General features: G+C 34.9%; 5 non-coding genes across 5 annotated transcripts; all 5 read left to right on the top strand.

Annotated features, from left to right (window-relative positions):
• The first annotated feature begins 5,814 nt into the window (after positions 1-5,814).
• On the top strand, positions 5,815-5,933 carry LOC141318305 (5S ribosomal RNA). The gene has a single exon (XR_012352628.1). It is a non-coding gene; the product is annotated as a 5S ribosomal RNA (ribosomal RNA).
• Positions 5,934-6,656: 723 nt separating this feature from the next.
• Positions 6,657-6,775, top strand: LOC141318324 (5S ribosomal RNA). Its single transcript, XR_012352646.1, has one exon. It is a non-coding gene; the product is annotated as a 5S ribosomal RNA (ribosomal RNA).
• An 84-nt stretch (positions 6,776-6,859) lies between these two features.
• On the top strand, positions 6,860-6,978 carry LOC141317546 (5S ribosomal RNA). Its single transcript, XR_012351919.1, has one exon. It is a non-coding gene; the product is annotated as a 5S ribosomal RNA (ribosomal RNA).
• Positions 6,979-7,062: 84 nt separating this feature from the next.
• On the top strand, positions 7,063-7,181 carry LOC141318304 (5S ribosomal RNA). The gene has a single exon (XR_012352627.1). It is a non-coding gene; the product is annotated as a 5S ribosomal RNA (ribosomal RNA).
• An 84-nt stretch (positions 7,182-7,265) lies between these two features.
• Positions 7,266-7,384, top strand: LOC141318967 (5S ribosomal RNA). Its single transcript, XR_012353250.1, has one exon. It is a non-coding gene; the product is annotated as a 5S ribosomal RNA (ribosomal RNA).
• Positions 7,385-8,089: the final 705 nt, after the last annotated feature.

Here is an 8,089-nt window from a genome sequence, read left to right as displayed (position 1 = left end):
TAGAGAGCAAACAGGAAGTGAGTTGGCAGTTTGTAGTGTGCAGTAGGTGAGATAGGCTCACCATTTTTCTGGGTGTTTTTTCACATTTATTTTGTTTGTTTTTTAGTTAGAAGAAGTTTTTTTTGAGGAAGGTTTTTTTTTAACCCCAAACAGGTCTTTCTGTTTGGGGTTTGAGACAACCAAAATATGGATTTAATGGACAAAGAACACGGACTGGTAAAACAACATGAGATGGGAAATGCGGAACCAGGATTTGTTGCAGACATAACTGAAAGGAATATAAATGAAAGACATGGAGAAAACAATAATGAAACGTGGGCGACGGTGGTTTCAAGGAGGAAACAAGAAAGAAAAACAACTGGACAAGAACGGAAAGGAGATCTACAATCAACTGAAGGTATTGGAATTGAGAAAGAAGTTGGAGAAAAAAGAAATGTTTTATCTCAACGACAACAAATGATACAGAAATTAAGCAAACAAACAAGGTATCAGAGGGAATACAAGAAAGAAGCAACATTAACAATGACTGTTAAAGATATAGAAAATATAACAATACTAATGATAATTAAAGCAGTTGAAGAGAAAGTTGGAATGGGAAAATTGATCGGACTGAGAAGAAAAAATAATTATGATTTTGAAATGACTATGGAAAGTGAAATGGACTGTGATTTGCTGTTGAATGGAATAATGATAAACGGACAAGAATGTGAGATAAGGAAATTGTGTGCAACAGAAAGAATGGTGTCTTTCTTGAGTCTGCCCAGCTATATAGAAGATGAGGAAATCAGTCAAAAACGAATCAATTGGGGTGTAACTCCCATTCTACCACTAAGAAGAAGAAGATATCATCCCGGGACAACGGTGGCAGACGGAACACGATTTTTGAGGGTAAAGTTTCCACAAGAGGTGACGTCTTTACCATACAACACAAGCTTCAGGACTGAAGAAGGAGTGCAGTACTTCAGAGTGATTCACGATAATCAAGTGAAGACATGCAGGATCTGTGTAAGTCCGGAGCATGAAAAAAAGGACTGCCCACAATTCACATGCAGAAATTGTCTTGAGCAGGGGCATTATGCGCGAGACTGTAAAGTCCCGCGGTGCCAAGGCTGCCAAAAGACAATGTTAAGATGCAGATGCGAGATAGAAGACGAGGAAAATGAAGATCCAGGAATGGAAATACAAGAGGTAATGGGAGTTACAACAATTGAGAGGTTAAATGACTCACAAAGGCAGACGCAAGGAGAGGACGAGAAACAAGATGACGAGGAAGAGGAGAACAACAACATAGATGAGAATAAAGAAAAGAAGGAAGATGAAGAACAAGGAATGGAGATGGGAGGAGGAGCGAACAAAGAGGATATAAATTTGATTAAAGAAGGATTTTCTAAGGAACAGGACGATGTGGACACTAATGAACTGGACTACGAAAAAGGACAAGAAAAAGAAAAAGCTGAGGATAAGGGAATAAAGACACTGACTGAGGTAAGAGGAGCAGACAATGGGGGGGAAATTCGTGGAATGGAAAACAAAGGAAAAGAAAGACTGAATAGATGTGTAAAAACAAGAAAAGATGGCTTAGACATTCAACAGGTTCTTAAAAGGCAGAAGATAAGAAGAGAAGAGCAAAAGGAAAGACTGGAGAGGAGGAAAGCTGAAATGGGTGAAGTAAAAAATACTTTTTTGAAAGACAATGAAACGGATTGAATGGTGGTTTTTGGTTTTTCCAATCTTTTCTTTAATGAGCTCTATATCAATTGTATCGCTGAATGCTAGAGGATTATCCAAATGTCAAAAGTTTGAAAGATTAATGTGTCTGACCAAAAAATGTGATGTGCTATGTTTACAAGAAACGAAATGGGAAGATAAAATAAGTGATGAAATTAGAAAATTATGGAACGGAGAAATATATAGTAACTGTGATATGGAAAGGAAGAGAGGGGTAGCTATCTTAATAAGAAAAGGAGTATTTGAAGAAGTAAATATAGATTATAAAGACACAAAGGGAAGAATAATAATTGTTAAATTTGTGTGTAATGGAAAAGAAATGAAAGTGTGTAATATACATGCACCAAATGATGAAAGAGATAAATTTAATTTTTACAGGGATATGAATGAGTTAATAGAAAAACATGACAACATTATGGTGTTAGGGGATTTTAACACTGTAATACAGAGAATTGATGTAGATGATTCAATGGGATTTAGAAGAGATAGAGGGAGGAATGAACTACATAACATAATGGAGAAATATAATATGGTGGATGTGTGGAGAGAGAGGAATGGTATGAAAAGAGAATATTCAAGAAGACAAATTGTTGACAGAGTTCTAAAGCAAAGTAGAATAGACTTATTTTTATGTAAGAAAAAGGAAGCATATTATGTCACTAAGGCGTCTTACAAAAATTATAGTGAGAGTGATCATGATTTTTTATGGATATTGATGAATTTTAATGAGGCTGATAAAGGACCAGGGGTGTGGATATTAAATGCAGAACTTCTAAAAAATGAAATATACAGAATGGAAATAGAAAGTATAATAATTAATAGTGTAAATGAGGAAATGTATGAAATGGAAAAAGGGTTTTGGTGGGACATTCTAAAAAAAAGAATAAAAAAAATTCTCAATGGAATATTCAAACAAATGGCAAAAAGTCAAAAAGATGAAAGAAAATAAGATCAAAAAAGAGTGGGATGAAGAAATGAGGAAAGTAAATGAGCATGATGAAAATATTGATAAGATAATAGAATTACAGGAAGAATTAAAGAAAATAGAAGAAGAGAAGTGTAAAGGAGCAATAATAAGAAGTAGGGCGAAAGACATTGTAGAAGGAGAAAGAAGTACGAAATATTTTTATGAATTAGAAAAAACAAGACAGAGAGCAGATATAATAAAAAGTATTAAAACAGAAGATGCGAGGATTGTAGAAGATAAAACAGGAATTTTGGAAGAAGTCAGAGAATTCTATAAGCATTTATTTACCAAAAATGAGATAGTTTTAGAAGATGAGGAATTTGTATTAAGTAAAATACAGGTTAAAGTTAATGAGGGAGACAAAGAAATGTGTGAGAGTGAGATTACGGAATTAGAAATAGGAATTGCAATTGATCAACTGAAAAATGGTAAAAGTCCAGGAATAGATGGATTAACAGCTGAATTTTATAAGGTTTTTAAAGATGTGTTATGTCCAATTTTAAATGAAATATTTATAGATAATTTTAAAAAAAGGGAATTTATCGAATAGTATGAAGAAAGGTATGGTGAAAATAATTTACAAGAAAAAAGGTGATAAGAGAGACCTGAAAAACTACAGACCACTAAGCATGTTGAATACAGATTATAAAATATTAGCCAAAATTTTAGCCAATCGATTGAAAATAGTAGTACCAAATATAATTACTACAAATCAAGCATATGCTGTTCTAAAAAGAGATATTACTGATGTCATTAACAATATAAGAGATATGATATGGTACATGAAGGAGGAGAAAGAAACAGGATATATAATAAGTGTGGATTTAGAAAAGGCTTTTGATAGAGTTGAACACAAATACTTGATACATGTGATGGAGAGATTTGGTTTTGGGGAGAATTTTTTTAAAATGGATAAAATGTTTATATACAGATATAAGTAGTTGTGTAAAAGTGAATGGTTTTTTAACTAAAGATTTTAAAATAACGAGATCAATCAGACAAGGGTGTCCTATGTCAGCATTATTATACACTTTAGTATCTGAAGCTTTAGGACTGGCAGTAGACCAGGAAAAGAACATAAAAGGAATACGCATAAAAGGAGAAGAATCAGAACAAAAAATATTTCAATATGCAGATGACACGACATTGTTTGTAAAAGATATTAAAAGTATGGATAAAGCAATGGAAGTTTTAGAAAGATATTGTAAAGGAACAGGGGCAAAAGTTAATAAAGAAAAAACTACATACATGAAAATTGGATTACCGAATGATCTGCTGAATAAAATGCAATTTAAGGAAGAAAAGAAGAGTATGAAAATTTTAGGTATAAGGGTTGGAGAAAATGAAAATGAAATAAGAGAAGTGGTATGGGAGGAGGTTTTAAAAGGAATGGAGAAGAGATTAAATTTCTGGAAATTAAGAGGATTATTTTTAAAAGGGAAGGTTTTAGTTATTAATTCTTTGTTTTTATCAAAAATGTGGTATGTATTGGGTTCTGTGAGTTTGCCTATATGGGTGTATAAAAAAATCAAATCTATTGTTTTAAACATTTTATGGGAGGGGAAACCATCGAAAATTGCTTATGACACTCTAATTGGAAAGGTGGAGGAAGGAGGGTTGGGACTAATAGATCCATTAATAAGAATGAAAAGTATAAGAATAAAAACTGTTAATAAATACTGGAAACATGGGAAATATGCGTGGAAGGGTGTAATGAACTATTTTTTAAATAAATGTGGAAAAATGGGAGATGATGTTTTATGGATGAAGCTAAAAGAAAACATGATGAACGGAATACCAGAGTTTTATAAAGAGGTTGTAAAAGCATGGGGTGATTTTAGAAAGCATGTTGTTTGTACGTCTTTTACCAGGGAAGAGATTTTAAGACAACCATTGTTTTTAAATAATCAAATTAAAAAGGGAAATGATACCATTTTTTATAAAAAATGGTTTTATGCGGGGATAAAGCAAATAAAAGATATTTTGTATGAAGTGATACCTGGTTTTGTACCGGTGCAAGTAATAAGAGACGCAATTGTAGAAAATTATGACAATGAAACTAAAACAGTCTTAGAAAAACAATACAAACAAATGAAAGAAGTAATACCGGAAGAATGGATAAATATTATAGAAGGTACAGAAGAAACAAAAGGTAATGATGGAATGATGATTGATTTTAAAAGTAATGACAAACAGCATGCTTTTAAAGATGGTATTTTAAAGATGTTTTATTCTTGTTTATGTGAAGATGTTTTTATCACACCAAAAGCAGAAGGATATTGGCAAAGATTGTACCCAAGTATGGAAACTAAGAAAATATGGAAAAATCTAAGAGCTTGGTGGAAAAGTCCAATTTTAGAAAACTTTGATTATATTTTAAGACATAATTGTTTATTAAGTGAAATGAGACTGTGTAAATTTGGAATGGCAAGTGATGCAATATGCAAGGTATGTAATAGGGAAGATGAAGGATTGATACATATTTTTTTTAAATGCACAGGGTTAAAATGTTTTATAAAAAAATTAAAAGAAATGACAAGTAAATTGGGAGTAGAACAAAGATGTATTGATGAAGAATGGGAAACAATGTTTTTATTTGGTTCTAAAGGTAATTTTAAGAATGTGTGTTTTTTAAATTTGATATTAACCATTGCTAGATTTGTAATTTGGAGCAGAAGGAATTTTGTCAAACAAAAGAAAACAAAAATACCTGTGTGCAAACTTTTTAAGGTGAAGATGTGTTTTATTTTAAATGTTTTGTTTGATTACTGTAATATGAATGAAGAGAAAGATGTTTTTGTCAAAATTTTTGTAAATGATAACCCATTTATTGAAATGACATGGTTTCGATTTAATGTATTGTTGCCAGAATGTGATTCAGACTGTTTTTAAAATGTATTAACATGTTTTAAATAAATAAAAAAAAAAAAAAAAAAAAGAGTGCCCGATCTCGTCTGATCTCGGAAGCAAAGCAGCGTCGGGCCTGGTTAGTACTTAGATGGGAGACCGCCTGGGAATACCAGGTGCTGTAAGCTTTTGCCTTTTCTTCACTATTTATATAATATGCTGGCTTTTACGGAGGCTGATCTTTAAATAGCCCACTTTTTGGAGCAGCCCTCGCTTACGGCCATACTGCGCTGAGACCGCCCGATCTCGTCTGATCTCGGAAGCAAAGCAGCGTCGGGCCTGGTTAGTACTTGGATGGGAGACCGCCTGGGAATACCAGGTGCTGTAAGCTTTTGCCTTTTCTTCACTATTTATATAATATGCTGGCTTTTAGAAAGACGTGTTTTGCCGCTCTATTTATTACAATCATTTAAATGTATTATAGAGTGTTAAGTGTTTTACATGTTTTTTAGGCCATTTTATTACTCTTAACATTTTAAGTGTGTGTGTGTCTTTAATAAATGGATGGTTGGCCTGCCATGTGACTAGACACATGACAGGAAGCAGGAAGTACAACTGTATAAGAGAGCAGCATGACAAAAAAAGTCACCAAACTGTTGGATTAAGGAGTTGCTAATTTTAGAGCTCACCTTTCCATTCACCACCTGCAAACTTTGGATTACACTTTCTGTGGATTGTATATACAATGGTGGACACTCACATTGGACTTATCAACACACTGGGATTCTTGGACTGTTTTTAGGGTATGGACAAATGAACTGTATTCTTTTAACAGCATTTACCTAGTTTTATCGTGTTGTTTTAAAGTCTTTTATGTGAACCTTATATAAAAACCAAATCTATTTAAACCAATCTTCTTTTATGTCTCATTCTTTTAACCACTAGTCATCTCTCACAGTTAATTCTGACCCCATTTTAATGTTGTAACTCTGGATGGGAGACCGCCTGGGAATACCAGGTGCTGTAAGCTTTTGCCTTTTCTTCACTATTTATATAATATGATGGCTTTTACGGAGGCTGATCTATAAATAACCCACTTTTTGGAGCAGTCCTCGCTTGCGGCCATACTGCGCTGAGTGCGCCCGATCTCGTCTGATCTCGGAAGCAAAGCAGCGTCGGGCCTGGTTAGTACTTGGATGGGAGACCGCCTGGGAATACCAGGTGCTGTAAGCTTTTGCCTTTTCTTCACTATTTATATAATATGATGGCTTTTACGGAGGCTGATCTATAAATAGCCCACTTTTTGGAGCAGTACTCGCTTACGGCCATACTGCGCTGAGAGCGCCCGATCTCGTCTGATCTCGGAAGCAAAGCAGCGTCGGGCCTGGTTAGTACTTAGATGGGAGACCGCCTGGGAATACCAGGTGCTGTAAGCTTTTGGCTTTTCTTCACTATTTATATAATATGCTGGCTTTTACGGAGGCTGATCTTTAAATAGCCCACTTTTTGGAGCAGCCCTCGCTTACGGCCATACTGCGCTGAGACCGCCCGATCTCGTCTGATCTCGGAAGCAAAGCAGCGTCGGGCCTGGTTAGTACTTGGATGGGAGACCGCCTGGGAATACCAGGTGCTGTAAGCTTTTGCCTTTTCTTCACTATTTATATAATATGCTGGCTTTTACGGAGGCTGATCTTTAAATAGGCCACTTTTTGGAGCAGCCCTCGCTTACGGCCATACCGCGCTGAGACCGCCCAATCTCGTCTGATCTCGGAAGCAAAGCAGCGTCGGGCCTGGTTAGTACTTGGATGGGAGACCGCCTGGGAATACCAGGTGCTGTAAGCTTTTGCCTTTTCTTCACTATTTATATAATATTCTGGCTTTTAGAAAGACGTGTTTTACCGCTCTATTTATTACAATCATTTAAATGTATTATAGAGTGTTAAGTGTTTTACATGTTTTTTTAGGCCATTTTATTGCTCTTAACATTTTAAGTGTGTGTGTGTCTTAAATAAATGGATGGTTGGCCTGCCATGTGACTAGACACATGACAGGAAGCAGGAAGTACAACTGTATAAGAGAGCAGCATGACAAACAAAGGACAGTCACCAAACTGTTGGATTAAGGAGTTTGCTAATTTTAGAGCTCACCTTTCCATTCACCACCTGCAACCTTTGGATTACACTTTCTGTGGATTGTATATACAATGGTGGACACTCAAATTGGACTTATCAACACACTGGGATTCTTGGACTGTTTTTAGGGTATGGACAAATGAACTGTATTCTTTTAACAGCATTTACCTAGTTTTATCATGTTGTTTTAAAGTCTTTTATGTGAACCTTATATAAAAACCAAATCTATTTAAACCAATCTTCTTTTATGTCTCATTCTTTTAACCACTAGTCATCTCTCACAGTTAATTCTGACCCCATTTTAATGTTGTAACTCTGGATGGGAGACCGCCTGGGAATACCAGGTGCTGTAAGCTTTTGCCTTTTCTTCACTATTTATATAATATGATGGCTTTTACGGAGGCTGATCTATAAA

The sequence above is a fragment of the Garra rufa genome, chromosome 1, assembly GCF_049309525.1.
Source record: "Garra rufa chromosome 1, GarRuf1.0, whole genome shotgun sequence".
Lineage (NCBI taxonomy): Eukaryota > Metazoa > Chordata > Actinopteri > Cypriniformes > Cyprinidae > Garra > Garra rufa.
This window is presented reverse-complemented; position numbering and strand designations above follow the sequence as displayed.